The 26,724-nt window shown below is 38.4% G+C and overlaps 1 protein-coding gene and 1 pseudogene across 2 annotated transcripts in view; one reads left to right on the top strand and one right to left on the bottom strand.

Annotated features, from left to right (window-relative positions):
- Nucleotides 1-26,724, top strand: part of STK33 (serine/threonine kinase 33) — a 190,546-nt gene that overhangs the window by 51,951 nt on the left and 111,871 nt on the right. The window lies entirely within an intron of this gene.
- On the bottom strand, nt 17,268-19,529 carry LOC102469258 (pescadillo homolog pseudogene; annotated as a pseudogene).

The raw sequence follows: 26,724 nt of genomic DNA, 5'->3' as shown, positions 1-26,724 counted from the left end.
TTCCATTCCCGGGACAATTTTCACAGTAGTGTGCAATGGAGGAACCAAAGCTTTTATAATTCCTTTAAGAGTGTTTTAAACTGGAAATTGTGAATTATCATTAAGAAAGATCATGTGGGCATTTTGTCTTTTCTACTTGCTTTGTTCACACAATGAGTATTTTCTGAGAGTATTTCAGTTTTAGTTACTTGGTTTAACTTGTTAATTTTAAATACCTTGATTTATCAACAAATATAGCCAAAAAAAAGTAGTGGCATTTTAGTTTCTGCAGTTAAAAATATTTTTTGGCTTTTAATCCCGAAGGCATTTGAAATGTTTCACCTATTAATATGAGTGATAATTAAATGATCACTAGTGTCCCTCTTTTGGATTTCTTGGAATCATATCATAGGGTAAGATCCTAACTGGGCATGTGGTTTTTCATCTCTGGTTACACTTGACACTGTTAAGGAATCTGATGAATGAGTAAAGATTTTGAGAACATAAGAATGCATTAGGCAGCATCGAAATGATGGAGATAATCTATGCAAAGTGGAAACTAAATCATTTCATATATTAAAATTAATTCATTCCACAAGTATTTGTCCATCACTCAAGCTCATATACTTGGTATTGTTTTAGATGAGGGTTTCTCAGCCTTGGCACTAGTGGCATTTTCACTGGATGACTTTTTGTTGTGGGGCTACCTTATGCATTATAGGTGCTTAAAGGCAAGCAACATACTTGGTATCTTACCTTCTTGATGCCAGTAGCACTCCCATGTTGTGACATCTAAAAATGTTTCCTACATTGCCAAATGGCCCCTGGGAGTCAAACTCAGCTCTAGTTGAGAACCACTGTTTTAGATGACAGTTTTTTGTTGTTGTTTAATTTTTGACAGAGTCTCATTGTGTTGAGATCTTCCTGTCTCTGCCGCTTATCTGGGGCTACATGTACATGTCAGCACCACACGTAGTTTTTTTGTTTTGGACAGAGACTTGTTTTGTTGTCCTTGTCAACCTTGAGTTCACAATTCTCCTGTCTCAGCCTCCTGGCTCACTGGGATTACAGATGCATGCCGTTATGCCTGGCCTTTAGGTTGGACTGGGAATTGAACCAGGCCTCCCACGTAGTCCCGGCCTATGGAGCATAGCATCTTAGCAACATGTGCCAACATGGCTTGCTGACAGAAAATTTAAAAGCTAATTATTTTTAAAAATTATTTTTATTTAACTTTATTTATTATTATTATCATTATTATTTTCCAGTTTGATCAGAGAGCGACATAGAGAGAGAGAAATTGAGAAAGCAAACCACTAGGTCTGAGACTTGAACCGTGGTCGGCCATGTGTGAGTCCAGTGCCTTTAACCACCATGCCACCTGCCGGCCCTAAAAGCTAATTGTTTTTGAAGTGAATTTTGCATTGCTTGTCTATTTCAAATTTGTACACGTTCCATGTGACTTGGTCTGTCAGTATTTCTTGAGTAGTGCCCGATCTAAAAAGTGACTTAGGTTTTATAATGGCGTATGGGACTTGCCATATTAACCATAGAAATATGTACATAAAAACCTTATGTTTAAAAATTAATAGTTGATTTAATCATGATTCTGTAACATTTATTACATACCGAATCAAAGAACCTATTTCTTGATCTTTTGAAAAGTCCTTTGTACCTAAGAACAAATTCTTAACAAAGAAACCTTATAAATCTTGCTGTTTTTTCTTTTCAAGAATGATCCTATTCATCTTTTGTTTTAAAGGCTCTGTAACTTATTGGTACTGCATAAAAATTCCATTATTATAGAGACTATTCTCTTTGCTTCTCTGATGCATCCTTTTCTGAAGTTATGAGAGATGTGAAACATATTCTGAAAATTCATTCAAAGCTTTAAAACTTACATCCAGGAGAGACAGATTTAAGATTGCTAAGGTTTCTGGTTGAAGTACTTCAAGCAGAAATCCATACTCCATTAGACTCTAACATTGTGACCTTAATTTTTCAGAAATTTTGCCCTGTAAATTGAAAGTAGTATTTTAATACTATTTAAGTCATTCAGAGGGGCTTGTAATATTATAGTCTTAAGTTCTGAAATATTTGAAACAAATGAAAAGTAAAATAGCAACTGACTTTGGGTTGTATATTTTTATATGTTTTTTATTTCAAAATATACTATTATATAAAGATATGCATGGAACATACCTAATGCATTGGAGTCGTTCTTGCTGTACTCGAACAGACCTTTCATTTTTTTTTTTTTCCCTTGGCATTGCCTAAGGTTTCTGATTAGGAGTAGTTGTTAAATTTTCTGAAGTTAGGAAATTTATTTTGTATAAAACCATGGTCTGGGTGAAATGAAAATCTACCTGGACAATAGCTACCGAGTTATCTTGCTTCAGCAGATAAAGCAGGAAATGTAAAATTGTATTATAGTACTGAGTCAAGAAACTGAGAATTATTTTTTAAAGTCCTCTATGGAAGAAGAGAGATGAAAAGCCTCTTGTTCTTTCATTAGTAAATTAGGTCAGTTTTTAAATAATATGCTCATTGAAAATGTACACATTTCTCAGGTAATTGATATAATTTAATCCAATTCATATCTTGAAGGTATAATAACTGAACTGAATTCTTCACGAACCCTTAATTGCTTCATCTGTTTTCTATTGTAAAATGTTGTTTCGGATCTAAATTGATCATATAATTTTTTCCTTTAGTTTGTGGCTCACTGAAGGATGATATATCAACTATTATTTATTAATCTACAGTAGCTTAACATTTATATTAGCCTCTATTTGTGTATTACTTTTGTTATGAGTTTGCTATTAAAGGTTTACTATAACCTCACTGAGTTCCTTTACATATAGTCATGTTAATTAAATATTAAATAAATTACATGAGTATCTTAATGCCAAGTAATTATTGCATGAATTGCTAAGGGACATTCCTTTCCATAAAGAAGCACTTACAGGTAGGCAACTTCTCTATATCTTTCACTGATATGTTATAGTCCAAAACAATTGGGTAGTTTATTATTATTAGTATCAAATTTTTCATGTCTTTGTTTTAGGAGTGCTTCATTGCTTCAGGTTAAAGGTAAAAAGATTCCTACTTGTCTTCAGGATGTGTTAGCTGAGAGTTTGGTTCTGGCGAGTCTCCAGGTCCATTTATAATTTCCATACTGGCTGGTTGGCTTACTCTCTGTCTTCACTGATACAGTCTTTACTGTCTCCCAAATGATCACTCATGGCTTCATCAGACCAGGGCAGGAGAGACCTATCACCACCACTGAGAAGAATAACATTTAAGACATAGCAGTGTCCAGAGATTGCCATCAAGTCCCTGGAGGAGTGGACAGTCTCTATGATAAAGGGCTGATGAGAATCTTAATTTTTACCTGGATTTACATTTTTATTTTGTTTTGTTTTAGTTTTTGCTATATGTGTGTGCTCACCAGAGATAGACAGACAGATAGATAGATAGATAGATAGATAGATAGATAGATAGATAGATAGAAATCACCCCGCAGGGGGAATGATCACATCACAGTCCCTTCTCTTCCAGTGTCTTCTCAGGATTTGGGCATGCACACACGTGCGTGATTTTAAGCCACTGGGTCTTGGGTGCAAACTACGCATCTGACCATGTGGGATCCCATACCTTAACCTCCACTCCACCTGCTGGTCCTACATTTTTGTTTTTTTAACAAAACTAAACTTTTATTTGTTCAGTAAGACATTACTGACTGTTTCCTTGAATACCTTTTCTGTGAACTTTTCAAGTCATACGACAGTAAATTCCTCTGAGTAGATCTGTTGTTCCTTGGATATTGTTGTACATCAAGGGAAGAAAAGATTGTGGATAATTCTCAAAACCTACACACCCCAGTTGATATCATTAGTGTGTTTAGAAATCTTTCTCTTAGTGTTTAGATACCTGTCTTTTGTCAGAAAGGTTACTTGACCAGACAGCAGTGGTTCATCATTGACTTGTAAGTATCATTTGATACAGTTAGTTCCTGACCCCTGATTTTTATTTTTTTTCTTTTCCCTGCTAAAGGTTATAACTCTATATTCTTTCCCTTTTTAGTATCTTTTAAAATGAGTAAACAGGGCCTGGAAGGTGGTGTGGTTACTAAAGGTGCTGAACTCCTACCTGGCCAACCGTGGTTCAGGCCTGGACCTGGTGGCTTGCTTTCTCACTTTCTCTCTCTCTCTCTTGCTCTGTCCCTCTCTGGTCAAATTGAAATAAATAATAAATGGATAAATAAAGTTAAATAAAATCTTTAAAAAATAAAAATAAAATGAGTAAACATCTGATCCTTTTTTAAAGTCTGTAGACATACATATGTGTGTGTTCATTCATTCATTCATTGTAAAAACATTCTTTGACCATGAGATTTATTTTTGTTTTAAAGAAGTATTTTCATTAACTTTATTTATTTATTTATTTATTTATTTATTTATTTATTTAAATTTGACTGGGGGGGGGAGAGAGAGAGAGAGAGAAAGAGAGAAAGCAAGTCACCAGTTCCAGGACTTGAACCATGGTCGGCCATGTGGGAGTCCAGTACTGTTAACCATCATATCATCTGCTGGCCCTGACCATTAGATATTAGTATAAGAAGAGAACACATCTTTTCAGGTTGGATCAATCTGTGGAACTCTTGGGATATTGCTTATCTTCTTGAGCTCTGTGTTTTTCTAGGAAAAATTCTGCTGTTGGCTTTATTTATTTATTTTTTGTAGCAACAAGGTAATCTATAAAAATGATACCTAGAATTACTAAAATTACAAGATTCAACTTTAATAGTTCCCATCCCTGTGTATAGGGAAATGGTGACATGTTTACAATAGTAATAAATTGCTAGCATCATTGTGGCATAGTGATTTGGAGAGCATGGACTCTGAAAACAGATTATTTGAATTCACATTCTAGCTTTGCCATTTACTAGTAGTGTGACTATAGACAAGTTGCTTAACCTGTTTCTCCATTTGTAAAATGCATATAACTATAGTCCCCATGTTGTAGTTTTGTTATTCAAGTTTTAGCTTTTGTTATCACTATCCAAACAGTTTTTATTTATTATTCTTATTTTTTTTACTCAGGAAAATCACCCTGATTTATCAGTTGCATGTCCACTTTTTCCTCATGTTAGCCTGGGCAGTAATGTCCAGTGTATAATAGAAAATCACTAATTACACAAACAACCAGGAAAATCTCAACTTGAATGAGAAAATACTCTAACAGACACCAGCACTGAGATGACACAGGTGTTGGAATTATATGACAAGAATTTTAAAGCAGTCATGATGGAAATTTGACCAGAGAGGGAGAGGGAGGGAGGAAGGGAGAGAGAGAGAGAGAGAGAAAATGAGAAAGCAAGCCACCAGGTCCAGGACTTGAACCATGAGTGGCCATGTGGGAGTCTTCAATGAGAAATCATGCATGTACTTGAAACAAGGAAAAGGCAGAACATCTCAGCATGGAAATAGATAATATAAAGAAGAACTAAAAATTTTAGTACTGAAAAATGTAACAATTGAAATTAAAAACTTAGATTTAGTCCTGATTAAATTTTAATTCAGTTGTTAAACAATAATACTTTGTGGTTGATCCTGTATGTTTCTTGCTGCATCATATCATGAGCACATGATAGTGTTTGGCTGTTCTACCTTTAATGAGGCTAATACTGATCACTAGGTTTAGGTGGTATCAGCCTGATCCCTCTGTTATAAAGTTCCCCTACCAATCTTCTGTTCTTGGTGTTCTGAAATTTTAAGTGATTATTGATGTGAATAATTCTTTCATTAATTTTTCTGTGAAATCTATGGGCCTTTCCAATTTGAAAATTCATGCTCTTTTTTTACTGGGAATGTTTGTATTATTTATTTGATAATTTCTTTCCTTTTCTCTCTTTTTTTTTTTTTTTTGTAAACTCCTGTTATATATATGTTGGACCTGTTGAACTGATTGTTTAATTCTGTTCATTCCCACTTTTCTATCATTTTGTCATTTTGACCTAGTTTCTAAGATATTTTCCAAATTTATCTCCTAATTCCTTGTTTAATATTTTATTTTAAAATTTAAGATAAGGGTTCTTTTTGGTTTCTGAATGCTCTTTTCTATGATTTCTTACTCCATGAATATGGTACGTTTTTAACTCTCAGAAAATATAATATATATATATGTATAATTCTTCTCCTGGCCTCTCTGTGTTCATTGAAAAACTTCCCCTGTATTTGTTTAGTTCTCTTTCAGTTTTGAATCTTTTCTAAAATGTCTAGGTATCCTTGTCTGTGTTTTTCTATTTTAGAATGAAGTATTAACATTCTTGTAGAAGCTCTGGGTCAAACAGTGAAGATGACCTGGTAAAGATCTAAGCTCTTTTTCTGGGGGCAGTCAGGAAGGAATCTGTGTGTATCAGTATCCATGCATCTCTGTTGTTATTATTTTTTAAATTTTCAGAAGGCATATGCACTTATGAGAGAGGGGGGGGGGGAACTGACTCCTAAATGGGGCATGGCCATATTGTAATTCCCTCTTCTTTTCTCCATCCTGTCAGAATGTTGCGCACGCACGCACACACACACACACACACACACACACACACACACATGCCTGATGGTATGGTTTTCAAGCTCCAGGAGCCAGGATTTCAGCCTCAGTGGACCAGGTGTAATCTAGCTCCCCTAACTAGACTACAGAACCAGTGTTTTATTTATTTATTTATTTTTATTCAGGCATTTTTTTCAGTGAGCATTCTGGGAGTCAAGCAGAGGAAGCAGAATGCAGAATCTTAGTATGGTGCTTCACTTTTGATCTTAGATATAAATTTTTTAATAAAAAATTTATTTTATTTTTTAATTTCATGTTCTCTTATGCATTCAATCACATTATTTAGTTTACAAAGTGAATATCCCAACATTTGTACATTTCTCTCTAGTCCAATTGTTAATACTATAAAATTACCTTGAACAGATAATGTCACATTTCTTTGTCCCATTAATGGTTTGCCTCTCTATTTTTCTTCTAAATGTCCTTCCTCAGACTCTACTCTTTTACCCACACTACATCTGGTATTCACAACCACTTACTGTGTTTCTATATCCTTTAGTCAGTCAGTTTCAGTCACAGAGTACGGACACTTGGTGTATATTAATTGGGGTCATACAATGTCTCTCCTTCATAGCATGGCTTGCTTCACTCAGCAGTAAATCTTCCATATTCATCCACTTTTTGTCAAAAGCCAGGGGTCTTGTTGTTTTTATGGCTGAATAGTATTCCATAGAGTATATATGCCACAGTTTTTCAATCCATTCATCTGTTTGTGGGCATTTGGGTTGGTTCCATGTCTCAGCAATTGTGAATAATGCCACAATAAATATCGATGTGCAAGCACTTTTCCAATTAAGAATTTTTCTGTCCTTTGGGTAGATACCAAGGAGTGGAATTGCTGGATCATAAGATAGCTCTATTTGTAGACTTTTGAAAAATCTCCAAATTGTTCTCCACAGTGACTGGACCAATTTACATTCCCATCAGCAGTGTAAGAAAGTTCCCCTTTCACCCCCACCCCCACCCCTCCAGCACTTATCAGTTTTTGTTTTTTTAATCTTAGTCATTCTGATGGGTTAGGTGGTATCTCACTGTTGTTTTGATCTGCATTTCACTTACAATGAGGGATGATGAGCATTTTTTCATATGCCTTTTGGCAATTCGAATGTCATCCTTATAGAGTGGTTTTTTTCAACTCATTCTCCCATCTTTTAATAGGGTTGATCATCTTTTTTCAGAACAGCTGCTTGAGTTCCTTGTGTATTCTTATTATCATTTCCTTATCTGATGCTTAGTTCATAAAAATATTTTCCCATTCTGAGGGCTGTTGATTCACACTTATTACTGTGTTTCTGCCATGCAGAAACTTCTTAGTCTGATGTAATCCCACTTGTCTATTTTGGGGATTATCAACTCTGCTTTGGGGGTCTTATTTAAGAAGTTTTTGCCTACCCCAATGTTTCCTACAGTTTCCCCAGTGTTTTCCAGGAGCAGTTTTATAGTTTGAGTCTTAGGTTTAGATCTTTGATCTACCTTGAGTTGATTTTTGTCAATGGTGACAGGTAGGGGCTCAGATTCATCTTTCTGCAGGTGGAAATCCAGCACCATTTGTTGAAGAGGTTTTCCTTTTCCCACTGGATTGACTGGTACCCCTTGTCAAAAATCAGTTGGCTGCATGGTAATTTATTTCTGGGGACTCTATAATGTTCCATTTGTCCACCTGTCTGTTTCTGTGTCAGTACATGCTGTTTTGATCACCACAGCTTTGTAGTATATTTTTGGGTCTGGGAGTGAGATGCTGCCCAATGCACTCTTCTTGTGCAGGATTGCTTTGGCAATACAGGGTCTTTTATGATTCCACACAAATTTTATGATTGTCTTTTTTAGATGTGTGAAGAATGTGTTTGATACTTTGATTGGGATTGCATTAAATATGTAGATTAATTTGGGCAGAATAGCCATTTTGATTATATTAATTCTTCCAATCCAGGAACATGGGATGTCCTTCCACTTTTTTGTGTCATTTTCAATTTCTTTTCTTAGCTTCTCATAGTTTTCCTTGTGGAGGTCTTTAACTTCCTTGGTTACATTTATTCCTAAGTATCTTATACTTTTTGTGGCTATGGTAAATGTAATAACTTTTTTCAGTTCTATCTCAGTCTGCCTATTGTTCATATATAGAAATGCTATAGATTTCTGTATGTTGATTTTGTATCCTGCAACTTTACTGTATTCCTGTATTACTTCCAGGAATTTTTTTCATGGAAAGCATTGGGTCTTTTATGTATATAGCATGTCATCTGCAAATAGAGAGAGTGTCACCTCTTCTTTTCCTATTTGAATGCCTTTTATTTTTTCCTCTTTTTTGATTGCATTGGTGAAGACTTCAAGTACTATACTGGAAAGGAGTGGGGAAAGTGGGCATCCTTGTCTTGTACCCATTTTTAGTGGAAAAGCTTTCAGCTTTTCTCCATTCGGGATGATATTTGCTATGGGTTTTTCATAGATAGCTTTTATTGTGTTGAGAAATGACCCTTCAATGCTGATTTTGTTGAGAGTCTTGATCATGAAGGGATGTTGTATCTTATCAAATGCTTTTTCTGCATCAATTGATATGATCATATGGTTTTTATCTTTTTTCCTGTTAATATGGTGTATTACATTATAGTTATGCATATGTTGAACCAACCTTGCATTTCTGGAATAAAGCCTACCTGATCATGATGTATAATCTTTTTTTATAAGTTGTTGGATACGATTTGCTAGTATCTTGTTGAGAATCTTTGCGTCTATATTCTTCAGAGTTACTGGCCTATAGTTTTCCTTCTTTGTCCTATTCTTATCTGTTTTAAGGAATTACTGATTCAGTCTCCTGGCTTGTTATGGGCCTATTCAGACTTTCTATATCCTCCTGGCTCAATCTTGGTAAATTATATGTGTCCAGGAATTTGTCCATCTCATCCAGATTGTCTTGTTTCTTGGCATATAGTTGTTCATAGTATCCTCTAATGATGTTTTGTATTTTTACTATGTCTGTTGTTATATTGCCTGCTTCATTGCAGATTTGATTCACCTGGTTCCTTTCTCTTTTCTTAATAAGTCTCGCTAGTGGTGTATCAATTTAGTTTATCTTTTCAAAGAACCAGCTTTGACTTTCATTTATTTTCTGTATAGTTTGTTTATTTTCTATTTCATTTATTTCTGCTTGTATCTTTATTATTTCCTTTCTCCTGGAGGAATTTTTTTTTTGCTATTGTATTTCCAGTTCTCTGATGATGTAATGTTAGGTGATCCATTTGCCTTCTTTCCTTCTTCTTATGTGCAGTAATTGCTATGAACTTCCCTCTTATGACTGTTTTTGCAGTGTCCCAAAGATTATGGAAACCCGTGTCCTCATTGTCATTGACTTCCATGAATTTTGTGATTTCAGTCTTTATTTCTTCAGTAGTTGTGAAGTCATTCAATAGTAGGTCATTTAGTTTCCATGTATTTGAGTTTGTTTTTTTTTTTTTTTTTGTATTTGAGTATTTTTGAGGATTTCTCTTGAAATTAAGATCAAGTTTAATTCCATCATGGTCGGAGAAGATGCTGACTATAGTTTCTATGCCTTTGAATCTGTAGAGGCTTTCCTTGTGCCCTATCATGTGGGCAGTCTTCGAAAAGGTTCCATGTGTGTGTGTGTGTGGGGGGGGGTTTTGAGAAAAAAGTATATCTCATGTTTTTTGGATGGAAAGTTCTATAGATGTCTGTTAAGTCCATTTGACTTATGGTATCATTTAGATCCTTTATATCTTTACCTATTTCTTTGTCTAGATGATCTGTCCAGAAGGGATAGTGGAGTGTTGAGGTCTCCAACAATTAGTGTGTTGCAGTCTATCTCTCCTTTTAGATCTAACAGTCTTTCTTTCACGTATTTGGATGCTCCTGTTAGGTGCATAGATATTTATAAGCATTATATCTTCTTGATCAATTGACCCTTTTACTACAATATAGTGCCCTTCTTTGTGTCTCCGAACAGTTTTTGTTTTAAAGGCTGTTTTGTCAGAAATTAGTATCACGACTCCAGCTCTTTTGTGGTTCCCATTTGCATGGAAAACCTTTTTCCAACCCTTCACTTTTAGTCTATGTATGTCTTTATCTGTGAGGTGGGTTCCCTGTAAGCAACAGATAGAGGGTTTCTGTTTGTTTGTTTGTTTTTTAATCCAGTCAGCCAGTCTGTGTCTCTTGATTGGAGAATTTAATCCATTTACATTCAGTGTTATTATCAATATTACTGGACTTGTCCTGACATTTAAGTTGGCCATTGTCTTGGTTACCTTTTATTCCTTTATTTCTGGCTGTTCATTTTTAGTTTTCCTGGAACAGTACTCTCTTCAGGGTTTCTTGAAGAACTGGTCTGGTGTTGGCAAATTCTTTCAGGTTTTGTTTGAGAAGATTTTAATCATTTTTTCCCATATGAAGGATAATCTTGCAGTATATAATAATCTTGGTTGAAATTGTTTCTCTCTTAACACTTTCAATGCGTCTTCCCATTCTTTCTTTGCTTGCATTGTTTCCATTGAGAGGTCCGGTGTTAGCCTGATGGGATGACTTTTGTAAGTCACTTGTCATTTCTCTCTTGCCACTTTTAGTATCTTTATCTGTGGTCTTTGCCAGTCTGGCTAAGATGTGCCTTGGGGAAGATCTTCTGGGGTTGATTCTATTTGGGGTCTTTTATATTTCTTGGGTCTATATGTTTGAGTGTCTCTCTCTAGACTTGGGAATCTAGTATTTCTCATATATTATCCTCGTGGTTGGTTTTGTTTGTTTGTTATTTTCTCTATCATTTTGGTGTCTTTTTCTAGGTCACAGGTTTTATCTTCTACATCAGAGATTCAATCTTCAGCATGGTCTAATCAACTTTTAATACTTTCAAGAGAGTTTTTGATTTCCTGTATTACAGACTTCATCTCTAATAGTTCCATCTGATTCTTTCTAAGAGTGTCCATTTCTTCTTTCATATCATGGAAGGACTTCCTAATCTCCTGTAGTTTGTTGTCTCTTTCTGTTCCAAGTCATAGAATTTTGCCACCATGAATGTTCTAAATTCTTTCTCTGACATTTTGATATCATCTTCTGTTTTTTTTTTCAAGAGATGGAGGGGAGTTATTGTGTTCTTTTGATAGAGACATATTTCCTGCTTTATTCAGACTAGAGGCTGTTCTTCTATTTCTAGCCATTGGGAGATGTATTCACTTTTGAATACCTTTTGGAAGAATGTTTCTTTGACTAAGAGCAAGTGTATTTCCTTTTTGCTGTGGAGTGATGTGTGCTGAAGTCTCTCTTCAGTTGTGTTTAGCAATGTAGTTTCAGGAGGGGTATTCTATTCAGGTGTCTGAAGAGCAGTATCTCCTTTTTCTAGATATATTTTTTTAATAAATTTTTATTTAGAAGCATTCAGAATATCAACAATCAACTGCAACTTTTTCTTTTTTCTTTTTCTTTTGCATTTACAGACTGGTATTCAGTTAATAGAACAGTTAGTTATTTCATATAAGCTGCATTGGAGGCAACTGAAGATGAAAAAACTGCCATCCCCATATATAATTAATTTGTGCTGTGCACCAAGAACCTGCTTTAAATTTCCATCCCTGTTTACAACCCCTAAACTCTACCAGGCAAAGTTAGTAGCTATTGAAAATACCACCAGGACAGGGTTATCTGAAGACACATTTGGTAGTTTGTTAATTATACAAAAAAAGACACTGTACAGTTTAAAAACAAATCTTACACAGCCTTACATTTCAATTTTTTTTGCTTTAAAAGGAGTGAGTTTTGTACAGGGTGAGTAAATGCTTTATAGACAAGGGGAAAAAATTGTGCTAGAACCAACTTACTCATCAGCATCCTCTTTGTCCTCTTCATCCTCTTTTCCTTATCTTCCTTTTCTTCCTCTTCATTCTTTTTCTTGCTCTTTTTAGCCTTGACAACTCCTTTGTTGCATTAATTTTTCCTTTAACTCTGTATGCAGCAATATCCTTTTTCTATTTTTCCTTCAGCTTACAGCCTTCTTTTCATAAGGCTGTTTATCATCACAGTGTTATTCCATATCTCTCCCAGTTTCTTTGCAACATCACCAATGGATAGGCCAGGGTATTCTCTTTTGACTTTTGGTCAATACTCAGAACAAGAAAAAGGCTGAAGGAGGCCTCTTGGGGGAATTGGGATCCTTGAATTTCTCCTTTGTTTCCCCTTTAGGAGGGATATAGGTTTTCATTTCTCTTTTACTAAGGGCCTTATTCACCTTTGCCAAATCGTCAAACTTTCCTTCCTCTTTAGCAAACATGGTCTTCCCCCTCTCTGAGCACTTCTTAGAAAACTGAGAAGCTGACTGAAGCATCTGGGTGCTTCGTGCTCCTCCCAGCAAGTTTGCACAAAGAACGCATATGAGGGCATTTTGCCTCTCTGCTTCTTAGTATCTCTTTTGTACACATTCAGTTATCTTTCCTTTGCAGGGCATAGAGTCGCCCAGTGCCCCTCTGGCTTTCACTTGCCCTGGCATTATCTCTGTGAAGCTCAGTGTATCAGCGGCTGTGAGAGCAGGAGCCAGATGCAGCCTCCTCACTCTTTCCACTCTGTAACATAACTCTGCATCTTGGATAGTCCTGAACCCCTCTTCAGAACCTGTTTGAGAGAGTAACTTCTCATATTTTTGTAGGATGAGGAGGGTTAATGTTCTGGCTGTATAGAACCTAGTGATACCGCTAGAATTTTTGCATTGACTAGTGATACCGCTAGTATTTTTGCATTGACTAGGACAACTCAAACCTGTATAATGCTTTAGTAAGATTTTACAAAGATAATAAGCCCGTTAACTGCATACTTGTACCATTTATGTTTCTTGTACTAAGGTTTAGAAGGACTGTGCCAGACAGTATGGTAATTTGGGCTAGAGTGACCCTCTCACACTCAAGCAATCATGGAAAATTTCTTTGCTCTTCTGTCTTTATGTGTGTATAAAGGAAATAATTTTTCTAAACTTGTTTCCCTACCTGATTTAGGATTGAGTTTCCGTGTTCTCTCTCTCTCCGCTGTATTTCTGAGGTACTTAGAAGACTCTATTATTCCAGGGAAATGTTTGTACCCTTCATTTATAAACATCTTACTTTATAACATTGCCCAGAGAAAATGGCAACCTCTTCATAGTCCCTTGTCTCTGTGAGATCAATAGGACCTTTTAGAGATACTTTCACTCTCGAGTATTGTAGATTACAGTTCCGTAATAATAGCAGTTTCATTTTGGTGAATCATATGCCACTCAAAATGGTATAATGCCCCCTGAAACCTTGGATCGCCTAATTCAAACACTTGTTTCTGATGTGTCTTTTGCAGAGGTTCTCTAGTCCTTAACAAGTCAATCCCTTAACAATTTTAGGTAGATTCCCTGGCCTTCTTTACTTCTAGTGGGAAAATGTACTTGTTACCAGTCACCTTCCCCACCTGTTCTGTACACGCACTATCTGGTACTTAGAATGGAACCACAGTTCTATTGGAACGGTTTAGAAAACTCTGGCTTTTTGGTATGAACTTTTGCCTTCCCTCCCATTTACCTTTCATGCTTTCTCGTCTTCCTTTCATAAATATTAATTGAGTTCTTTCTATATGCCAGGCTTTATTCAGTGGGGCATACAGTGATGAGAAACACTCCATGTCTGGTATGCCTGGCTGCCCCTCGCCTCATTCTTCTAGGACCTTTCTGTGTGGTTAGTTCTTCTGCAGTGCCCTCAGTGCTCTGTGACAGCCCTGCTTTACTGGGTTTAGGTATTTAACTGTTTCTTACCCAGTTCGGAAATTTGGACTGCAGAGTTTTCCTTCTGCCTAGGACAACAAATATATATATATATATATTTTTTTTCTTTTTCTTGCACAATTTTTCTTTTGCCTAGATCAACAAACATTTTTTTCTTTTAAATAATAATGTAAACATGCAAATCTTAAGATAGATTTTTCTGTTGTTGATATATTCTGGGCCATTACTTTGGAACTAACATCATGGGAAAATAGTTTTAATATGCAAAAATTACCCCCAAAGTTGAGAGTTAGGATCTTTGAAAGATGTCTTATTAATGGGGACAATTTCAACTGATAAAATATGGGCTTGTAGCATTTGAAACATTATTAGTATTCTTTCAAGAGCAGACATCAATCTCAGAAATCTAGTGTACAAACATGACAAAATTGGTCTGTATTATACTCTGATAAAATCACAGAATAGCTTTATTTTCTTCACTTTTTTATGAATGTGAAGCATTTGCATATTATTATAATAACTTCTATAGCCGTTGGAGCAAAATCTGATATATTGTTAATAGTGCAGTTAAAAGTGTGTATATTACATTCATATTTTGTTGCAGTTACCTTTTTTGAAAAGAGTCTTAAACCTTGTATAGTTCACAACCAGGCTTAGCAAATACACAGCATTCGTGCTATATGATATACCCTTTTCAATGGCCGTGGTAGATGGCTCTAATCAATTGTAACATTCTTTCTCACCAAGCTTGTGCAGTGTCACATCCTTTCAACATAGTGATCCAGGCTGTTTCTAACTAGGCACAGAGAGCATGCAAGATGAAAGCTATTTGTTATATTAGTTTTACACCTTAACCATTAAAATGAGTATATCAGCAGAAGATTCAAAAAATTGGAAAAGGGAAAATATAATGAGGTAGAATACGTAGTGATCTAGGCATGGGGCAGCAAACATTTTTGGTAAAGGTCCAAATGGTAAGTATTTTTTGGCTTTGTGGGTCATACAGTCCCTATTGTACCTATTCATTTCTCCCATTGCAGTGCTAAAGTAGACATAGATGATATATAAATGAATGAGCATGGTTATATTCCAATAGTACTTTATTTTTAAAACCGGTGGCAGGCCATATTTGAACACTAGGCTGTAGTTTGCTAGCCCCTGGGTTAACCAGCAGTTAACCAGTAGTTAGTGTAATGGCTATGTCACTGGACTTCCACGTAGTTGAACGCGGTTCCAGTCCCGGACCCGGTGGCTTAAACTCACGCCGGGCGCATGTGCATGCGTGCCCAAGATCCCGAGAGAAGAATGGAGGAGAAGGGATTGCGACATGGCTATCCCCCCTGGGGGGTGATTTCTCACTTTCTGTCTCTTTGTCTCTCTTTTTTTTTGGCGATCGCATGCGCCCTAGAACAAAAACCTCTCCAAAATAAATAAATAAATAAATAAATAAATAAATAAATAAATAATGTATTCTGTGGTTAAGTGGTGTCAGCATCACCTGTGTGCTTATTAGCAGTGGAAATCCTTGTTCTGTGCTCTAAATTTACTGAATCAGAATCTGGGGTGGGGGCAGGGTAGAGAGTGGGGAGGGAGCCAGGAATCTACATGTTTACTAACTGGCAAAGTGATTTTTTTTTCAGTTTTATTTTTATTGTTTACATTCCATCATTGTCTGTAGTGAATGATATGGTTTTTTGAAGTTTACATTGTAGTACATGGTAATCAGATCAAGAATATGACATTATATATCATTTTTAACAAAGAATTTTACATTCTTTTGTCTGTTAAGTGTTTTTTCCTTTTGCCTCCCTCATACCCATCCTCTACTATCCACTCCCTTTACTGATTTGAGAGCCCCTAGTTAAATAATATTAGACTTCACTTCTTTGAAAGTTGCATGGAACTCAGCTGTGACCGGATGCGCTTATTTAATGGATGATCATTAATCACTTTTCCAATGTCTTCCATGGCATTTGATCTAGTCACGTTTTCTACTTCTTGGGTTACCTGTTGAGCTTTATATTTTGCTAGAAAATTATCTATTTCCTCTAGCCTTCAAACTTGTTGCTGACACTCCTATCAGGAGGTGGGCTTACTTTGGATCTAGGGAGGCTTATGACTGCTTCAACCAATAGACTATGGCAGAAGTAATGCTATAGGACTTCTCAGGCTAGTTCAGAAAAGGACTTGCAGCTTTTACGCAGGTCTCAGGTATATCCACTCTGGAAAAGTCGGCTGCTATATAAGAAGTTCGATTACTCTGGGTCCAACATGCTGGAGAGGCCATGTCTAAATGAGTTCCTGGCCATCAGCCAGCATCGATTGCAAGCCAGTCGAGTGAGCCATCTTGGACAAACAGAAACTTCAGATAACTACAGCCCAGCCATCATCTCCACGCAAAGACATGGACGACCTTAGCCTAGGTGAATGCCTCCTCAATTCCTGACTATTAAATTTGTGAGAATCATAAAATAGTTATTTTAAGTCATTAAATTTTGGGGTAATTATGCAGCAGTTGTAATGGGTCATCAGAAAAGTCATGATGTATTTCTGCGTAGATGAATACATCGTGACTTTTCTGATGACCCAATATATTTTGCTTTCACTTTCCTTTAATCAGAGGTTTATTTTGTTAATAATTTTTTTTAAATCAGTTTTTAGATTTGTTCATTTTTCTTTTGGAGATACTTTGGTTTCATTCATTGAAGCCCTACTTTTACTCATTTCTCCCCCCCTTTCCAACTTGTTCCTTGCCTAGTTGCTAAAAGTGAGCATTAGGTTAATTTCCTTTTACACCTTTCTTTATAAATAATGACTTTTTTGTCTGCAAAAATCCAATTATTTAATAACAAATGCTCCCCTACCTTCAGCCCAACACAGCACCCTGAGAATCATGATCCCATCTGTGTGTGGAAGAGGGCTGTGGAAAGCCATGGCAGTGGGGTCAGTGGGTAAGGGGCTGGATGGGCCTCTGTTCTCCCCATGTCACTGACTCCTGGGAGCCCAGAGTCATGCGGGCACAGATGCCTCTTCTCTGCCTAGCCACACTAGCAGAGAGATCCAGACATCCGCTTAAGGGAAGCCCAGCCAGAGCATATGAGGGGTTCAAGACAGGCTGGGGGTAAAGGGTTGAGACCAGAAGTGACTCTGGTCTGTCACCAAGCTTAGGTCCTCGGGCCTGCCTTTGTCACTACCAGCTGCCAGAAGTTGGCTTTGTCCCTACAAGGAATCACCAGCACTCACATCAGCCTTACCTCCTTGGCCACTTCTCAGACCTCATGGCCTCATCATGACTTTCCATTTCTCTGCATTTGTTGACCTCACGGATTTTGTGCCTCTTGCCAAACATAATCTTCTTGCCAAGGTATTTCTCTGCTTCTTCATTATCATGGCAGCCAGGTGCTTAGCCTTGCTCTTCTCCTCCCGGGCCAGCCGCTGCTGGTTTTCTGGCTTCACAGTGCCTGCCATCACTCTGGGCTTCTTCCCCTCCTTTCTCTGCTCTTCCAGGGCTGTCAGTCGAGCCTCTTCTTCCTTTTTCCAACCAGCTTCCTCATCCTCCTCCTCATTCTCTCTCCCTTCATCACCATCATCTTTGTTGCTTTCTTTCTCCTCTTCTGACTCATTCAAATATCCTGGGTCATCTCGCTACAGAGCTAGCCGCTTTGGCTTCTCTGGTGGGACATAATCTCCTTCCTTCTCAACGTGAAGGTTAAAGGTGCAGTGGCAGCTATACCTCAGGAAAGAACTCTGCCACTGGGGAGGAGCTGGGCGTTCACGGAGTCAAACACCCACTGGGGCTGCATGCAGTACCTGCCGATGGCAGAGGTCTGCTGCCCAGGCCAGTCGCCCATCACAAGTTGGTGACCTCATAGGTGGCCCTGATGCAGAGTGACTTGTCCCAATACATGTTTCCCACCCAAACTCCTGATGATGAAGACCAGGACCTCGTGTGGCACCTTGCAGTTCAGGAAGAACTTCAGGCCCCCAGACAGCTTCTTGTGTTTGTCCTGAGTCTCCAGCTCCTTCCTGCAGTTCTCTTCCCACGCTGCCATCTCCTCATCAGCCAGAAACTCATCCACCTCAGCACCCCCTCCGTGGCAGGCACCACTGCTGGCGCTGAGGGCCGCCAGTCTCTCCACAGAGCTCTTGGAGTCCAGCACGAAGGTCCTTTCCTGGCCTTCACCTCTGCTTGGGCCTGAACCTCAAGCTTGGGGGTGGGAGGGTAGTGGAGGCTCAGTGATTGGCAGAGGTGGAATTTGAGAAGCTCAGCAGGGTGGCATAGAAGATGAAGGTGGCTATGACCCTGTAGTCCATCCCAGGACCTCCTGAGATAAGGTGTAGCACGTGGTCCACATGATGGGCTGCCCCAGTACCTCCACCTGGTAGTAAATGCCTCTGATGGACCAGAAGACCTTGCACAGAGCCTGGGCAGCAATGGTGCAGTGCACGAACGCCATGGAGAGCCTGCAGGATGCCTGGGTGCTGTGCACACGGAACTTGCGGGCTGTGGGAAGATGGGGAGGAGGAAGCACACAGACAGAGTGCTGTCCAGGGCCTGCTGGGTTCGGATGAAGGTGAGGTCCTGCTCCTTGATGATGTGGTAAAGTTTGCACTTAGGCTCATGGACCTTAAGACGCTCCTCAATGTTCCACTCATTCTTCCCATACACCTTCTGGAGCTTCCGGACAGACACCTTGTATTCCTGAACTTGTTGACGATGGGTTCATGGAGAAGAAACTTGGTATCTTTGACGAGCTAAAAAGTGCAGGTGGCGGGGAACCAGCAGTTAGCGTAATGGCTATGTCGCTGGACTCCCACGTAGTCGACCGCGGTTCGTGTCCCGGACCCGGTGGCTTAAAACTCACGCCGGGCGCGTGTGCGTGCGTGCCCAAGATCCCGAGAGGAGAATGGAGGAGAAGGGATTGCAGCCTGACCATCCCCCCTGGGGGGTGATTTCTCGCTTTCTGTCTCTATGTCTCTCTCTGTCTGTCTGGCGAGCGCACGCGCCCTACAGTGAAAATCTCTCAAAAAAAAAAAAAAAGTGCAGGTGGCCATGAGCCCTTGTTAACCTTCCTCTTGTATTTGGGTTCCTGGGGATAAATGTCCTTCAGGATGCACAGCTGCAGCTTCTTCCAGGCGTTATTTACGTTTGGGTGATGTATTTGGTGGTAGAGCCCCATTCATACCTCCTCTCCAGACCTCCCATGGCTCCATGGTTAGGGGCTTACAAGCACCAGGCAGAGAGACAGTGCCTCTTCTTCTATAAACAAAGTTTCTGGAGCCATATGGTTTCCCCTGGGAGATCCACCTAAAGGAAGTTTAGGTGGACACAGCTTTCATTTTGTCCCATAAATTTCCTGTGAAACATTATCCCCCTTCATGTAATGTTTTCTGGAGAATTTATAATTTTAGTTTTTATCTTCTGTTTATCAAAGCATTTTTTGAGGGGCCAGCAGGTGGCATAGTGGTTATGTCACTGGACTCCCACATTGCCCACCATAATTTGAGTCCAACACGGTGGCTTCAGAATCACACCGAGTGCATGTGTGTGCATGCGCATGATCCCAGGAGGAGAATGGAGAAGGGCTTACAGCATGGCCATTCCCTCTGGGGGCGTGATTTCTCACTTTCTCTCTCATTATCTCTGTCTCTTTGTGGTGAGCATGCATGCCCTATGGTGAAAACCTCTGGAAAAAAAAAGCATTTGGGGATGTGTTTCTCAGTTTCCAAGTGGTTATGTTTTTATTTTTTCTTATTGTTATTGGTAGTGAGTCTTCCATTTTCCCAGCATGTATGATAAATCCACATTTCTCTACTACTGTCAAAAAATAAAATTCTGTTGGGAACCAGCAGTTAGTGTAATGGCTATGTCGCTGGACTCCCACGTAGTCGACCGTGGTTTGTGTCCCGGACCCGGTGGCTTAAAACTCACGCCGGGCGCGTGTGCGTGCGTGCCCAAGATCCCGAGAGGAGAATGGAGGAGAAGGGATTGCGGCGTGACCATCCCCTCTGGGGGGTGATTTCTCGCTTTCTGTCTCTATGTCTCTCTCTGTCTGTCTGGCGAGCGCACGCGCCCTACAGTGAAAATCTCTCCAAAAAAAAAAACAAAAAAAAACAAAACAAAAAATAAAATTCTGTTTATTTTCTCTACCAAGACCCTTACCAGAAAATTTGTTTTTATTTTAGAGTGCTTTTACTTTGTGATTTCCCTCTTTAACTGCTTTTACTTCTGCTCTTTTCCCATAATATAATTTAAAAGCCCCTTCTCTAATACATGAGTTAAAAGGAAAAAAAAAAGTTTGATAATTTTTTGTTTCAGACTATTATAAAGTTTTTATTCCTTACTTTGCACTCATATTGTGCATTCATATTCCATTTCAAGGTACTGCATGGTGCTCCCTGCACTCATCTCCATAGACATAGAGGCTCAAGTCTATCCTGAGGAGCAGGCAGGAGGTTGCATACTTTTCAACCCCTGCTTAACCTAGTTTATCTGGAGCCAGGGAGACCCACATGCCCATAAGAAACATCCAGCTCTGTTTTCTTGAGGGAATATACTAGTTTTCTATTGCTACTATAAAACAATTAAAATGAAAAGAATGCTCAATAGCCCTCATTATAAGGGAGATGAAGATCAAAACCACAATGAGATACCACATAACCCCAGTCAGAATGGTGAAGATTAAAAAAAACAATGATAAGTGTGAGAGGGGATGTGGTAAAAGGGGAACATTCCTACATTGTTGGTGGGAATGTAAATCAGTCCAGCCACCTTGGAGAATGATATGGAGGTTCCTCAAAGACCTTTACATAGAACTACCATATGATCCAACAATTCCACTCCTGGGTATCTACCCAAAGGACAGAACACTCAGTCAGAAAAGTGCTTGCACAACTATATTTATTGAGGCATTATTCATGATTGCTAAGACATGGAACCAATCCAGATGTCCACAAACAGATGAATGGATTGAAAAAGTGTGGCACATATACTCCATGGAATACTATTCAGTCATAAAAAACAACAAGGCCCTGGAATTTGGTAGAAAGTAGAAGAATATAGAAGATTCGTTGCCGAGTAAAGCAAGTCAGGCTATGAATGAGAGACGTTGTATGTCTTCACTTAACATATACCAACTGTCCACACTCTGGTAGAGACTGAAAGTCTGGAGGACATAAAAGCATTAAAAATTGTTATGGACGCTAGAGACAAAGTGGAAGGAGAGTGTGGGAGGGGAAGAGCATAGGAAAGGAAATTTTGGGGAAAAAATAGAGAGGGAGGACATTTGTGGGACATCTGTTGATGAAAATGTGTATAGTATTCTCAACTGGGCCAGAGTGAGGTGTGTATCATGCTGGGTGAAGTCTCTACAATCTAAATGATGTCTAGCAATTGAATGTATAAATAATAATAAAATGGAGGGAAAAACAAAAAATTACTACAAATTTAGTGACTTAAAGTAACACGAATTAATTTTCTTACAGTTTGGAGGTCAGAAATCTGAAATCAATTTCATTGATCTAAAATCAAGATGTTAGCAGGCCTTTGTTTCTTTTTGAGTCTCTAGGGGAATTTCCATTTCCTTGGCTTTTCCATCTTCCAGAAACCAACTGTATTCCTTGGTAGCCCCTCTCTCCATTTTCAAGTCTTTCCTGCATTGTGTCACTCTGATAGTTATTGTCTGCCATCATATCTCCTACAATTGCCTGTGACCTTCTTCCTCCTCACAAGAGGTCTCCAAAAAGTTGATGAAAAATGCATATTATGAAAAAACTATGCATAGATTGCAAATATTTTACATCAAAATAAACTCATACTTTAATTTTCCCATGAACTTTTTGAAGTTCTCTTGTATATGGACCCTTGTCCTTCTTCTTAGAGTCCAGCCAAATAATCTAGGATAACCATTTCATCTCATAATTCCTAAACATATCGACAAAGTCATTCTTGTCATGTAAGGTAACACTTTCCCAGGTTCGGGAACTACAGGTGTGACGATTTTGCGGAGAACATTATTCCACTTATGACAGGGGCCCATAAACATCTCAGAACCAAGCTTTTTCCTAGGAACCTTGAGAACTGATTCTTGTCCCATAGCTCTTTGCCACTGCCTGCAGTATATCCTTTGGCTTAGCAGAGACAAAGTCTAATGCTAGCTTTCTGTTTGGGATCCTGTAAGAGCAGAGGTTGTACTTTCGCTCTCCAGGCCTTGCCTTTCTACTGGCCCCGTATATATTCTGTATATTAGCCTTTTATCTGTTTTATAACTATCAGAAATATGTTTTTAAATTAATTAATATTTTTACTTTTTAAATTAATTTTTTTTTTTTTTTTTTTTACATTTTAGAAGTATGTTTTCCCATTCTGTAAATTGCCTTTTGTTCACTGCTTTCTTTGCTCTGTGGAGCCTTTTAGTTTGATGTAATCTCACTGTGTTTTTGCTTTTGTTGCCTGTGCTGTCGGCATCATATCTGAGAAATCATTGCCAAGTCTAGTATCAAGAAGTTTTTCTTTCATTTTCTTCTAGGAGTTTTACAGCTTCAAGTCTTAAGTTTAAGCCCACTTTGGGCTATTATAATAGGTCTCTTAAAAACCTGATGTGAAAAGCAACTCAGTCCTGGGACCAGCAGTTAGCGTAATGGCTATGTCGCTGGACTCCCACATAGTCGACCACAGTTCGAGTCCCGGACCCGGTGGCTTAAACTCACGCCGGGCGCGTGTGCGTGCGTGCCCAAGATCCTGAGAGGAGAATGGAGGAGAAGGGATTGCGGTGTGGCCATCCCCCCTGGGGGGTGATTTCCTGCTTTCTATCTCTCTGTCTCTCTGTCTGTCTGGCGAGCTCACGCGCCCTATAGCAAAAACCTCTCCAAAAAAAAAACAACAAACAACTCAGTCCTAAACTTGTAGACACAGAATACGTTAAATATAATGGGAAATTATGAAATGTGGAAGAAAGAAAAATAGGGAAATAGGTGGTATTGTATCCAAGGCAGGCCAATGTTAAAATTAAATCTCGTATCAAACGTAATTTGGCACTTTCCTAGCCAAATCTTGTAACTGCAAGACAGGCAACAGTCTATTGGGCAAGAAGAAATCTGAATCTGCAGAATATAGGCAAGAACCTAAGAGTGTCAGTGAGGACCTAAGCTTCAGTTAGTATTTTACGTGTTAAATTTAAAATGACAAAAAAACTACAGGCTCAAGAAACTCATAAGATGTGAACTGCCATCAAAATTCTGAACATTTGGCCTACAATCTCTGCACTCTTGCCTTAGGATCTGTGGTGGTGAATTTGCAGTATCAATATGACTGAATTAAAGGATGACTGAAAGAGTGGTGGGAGGGATGAAGGAAGTGGGTGGTTTTTTCTCCCTTCTTTTCTTCCACCTCGTCTTCCAGATCACCCTGTATGTTCTTCTCTTACACATTGCTTGCTCCACTCCTGCTCTTCCACCTGGCATTTGAATGTTCCCACTGACTCCAGACCCTTGTACCCTTTCCAGACAGACAGACTCCCAGTTTCTTAACTTTTGGGCTCTAGATTCATACCAGTGGCCACTAGAGCACACATGAGTGTGTGGCCTTCCAAGGACCCTTTTCAGGCCTTAGACTGGAATTGCATGAGCTTCCCCGCTTCAGAGTCTGTCCGCTGTTTTCAGCTTGTAGGCCTCCTGTTGTGGGACTTCTCTGTCTTGTGATCATGTGAGACAGTCCTGTCACAAATCCCTTCTTTTATTTACATACAGATGTATAGCTAGATCTCCCATTCTGTTTCTCTGGAGAACCCTGACCAATACAGGATCTTAATAACTTTCAGAAATGCTTTCCTCTCTAGCCTCCGATGATGAGAATCATACCACCCTTCAAAATTTAGGTCAGATGCCCTTTCCCTTTATGGGCTCTTCACTTTCCACCTTGCTGAAAAATCTTCTCTTCCTTCTTTGTGAGCCAGTAGCACTTGGTATATACTTTGTGTATTTATCACATTCTACTTTAGATTGCATTTATAGAGACTCTCACTGACAGTTTTTAATATCTTTACCCTCTATTTTTATAGGAGCAAGCACAAGATCTTATATAAATTAGATGCCCAATAAATTTGAACTATGAAGAAGTGAAATTCATATGTATTGGTAAATTTTTGTTAGTCCTAGAAAAAAGTGTAAGCAGCAAGGAAAACTTGGGTAGTCACTAGAAATAAAGGAGATTTAATCTATAGATTATTGGCCCAATAGAAGACTACTTAGTTGTGAAATTTATTAGTTTTTTTTAATTGATGAGCACCATCTACTTAAAAAATACACTTTAATCAGGAACTTTATAATATTAATAATAGTTGGTACAAAAGGAACTGTGTGTGCATTTAACTCTTTTTTTTTTTTGAGAGGTTTTTGCTATAGGGCGCGTGCGCTCGCCAGACAGAGAGACAGAAAGTGAGAAATCACCCCCCGGGGGGATGGCCATGCCGCAATCCCTTCTCCTCTGTTCTCCTCTCGGGATCTTGGGCATGTACGCACATGCACCCGGTGTGAGTTTTAAGCCACCGGGTCTGAGATGTGAACCGTGGTCAACTACATGGGAATCCAGTGATATAGCCATTATGCTAACTGCTGGTCCCTGCATTTGATTCTTTATAAGCAGCGTGCTTTAAGAATTTTGTAGAATTCTCCTTTTTGTATGTTAGGCTTATTATATATTTATTTATGTTGAGGTCAATATTTAAAATATTGCTATTTGTAGTAATTGGAGGTAATAAGGTAATTAAAACATATTTACTCCTGAAATGAGAAATATATTTAACATAGCTCAAACTATGCCATTGAATGTCTGAACATGTAGTGAGTGGCCTTTTGAGTTGACTGAGGACATTTGGCGATTCATTTCAAGCTCCTATTTTGGAATAACACTACTCTGTACATTCTCCAATCCTCTCTGCCCTCTTGTGGAGTTAAATGGATTTGCTTTCCTGCTGCCTTGGTCTTAAATGCCCTTTTGAGATATTTTCTTTTTTATTTAAAAAAATTTGCTACATGGGGCCAGCAGGTGGTGTGGTGGTTCAGGCACTGGACTCCCACATTGCTGACTGCAGTTTGAGTCCCAGACTTGGTGCTTTCTCTCTCTCTCTGTCTCTCCCAGGTGAGCACTCTTGTGCTGTAGAAAATTTGAAAAAAAAAATAATGATAAATAAAATTAAGTGAATAATTCTTTAAAATAATTTGTTATAGGTGCATGTGCTTGCCAGAGAGAGACAGAGACAGAAGGAAAGTGAGAAAGGGGGGAATGGAAGGATGACTATTCCAACATTCCTTGTCCTCCATCCTCCTCATGAAATGTTGGGCACTTAAGCACACATGCCCAGTGTGGTTTTGAGTCCAGGACTCAAAAGACGCAGTTGGCCATGTGGGATCCAGCCAACTTAACCACTACACAATCTAGCTGGCCCAAGATATTTTATTTTCTTATTTCAAAGCTATGGCAACTATTTGTTATCAGTTAAATATGATCTAAACTTACTCTTTTCATTCTCTATTTTATACCTTTCTGCCTTGTATTGAAATTATTTATATATGCCATATAATTCCCTTTTACATTGAAAAGATCCAGGATCTTATTATTTTGTCCCCCCATGTGGCCCATAATTCCTTACATATAGTAGGAGTTTGATAAATGTTTATAACTGCTGTTATGATAATAGTAAATTGACTTTAGTCATGGCCCTACAAATTTATCATGGAAACTTCATTTTAGATTATATGGAGTACTCTCTTAGAGAAAATTTATTTTCTGGATATTATCAAAATATATAGTATATATAATACATGGAAGGCTAAATTCTTAGAAGCCTGTTTATCTGTGGACCTCAAAATATTTAGATACTTCATAATTCTATCTAGCAACATCCAAGGATATGGAAAGATCAATGCATAAGCAATAATTTTTCTATTGAGTGGAGATGAAACATACATATATGATATGATGCTGCTTCCCCATCTGCCTCTCCAAAGCAGGTAAAGCAGATTTGAGTTAAGTTTCTATCATGCCTTAATGTTAGGAATGTGGAGAAATTATATGTCAAGACTTGGAGTGAAACTGGTGACTAGAGAAAGGCAGAGGCAGACATTCTGAACAGTGCACAGATTTAGTGACTGGGCATTGGAGGGACTGCATGCTGTTGACTACTGATCCCAGATGGATCGAACAGCTAAGGACAAGAGAAACAACAGTGTCTACACAACAAATCCAATAACTCTCAAGTTCATGTCTAAATTTGCCATTACTTGATTTATCAAATATTTTAGCAACTTATCCTTGACTTAGACTGGGGAAAATAATGCTAAAAATGAGACCAATTATGACCCATTCTTAATTTCTATTGAGTGAATTTTCAAGCATGTCTATA

This window comes from Tupaia chinensis, unplaced genomic scaffold (genome assembly GCF_000334495.1).
Source record: "Tupaia chinensis unplaced genomic scaffold, TupChi_1.0 Scaffold141165_1, whole genome shotgun sequence".
NCBI lineage: Eukaryota > Metazoa > Chordata > Mammalia > Scandentia > Tupaiidae > Tupaia > Tupaia belangeri.
The sequence above is the reverse complement of the archived record's forward strand: the minus strand, read 5'-3'. Positions and strand labels throughout refer to the sequence as shown.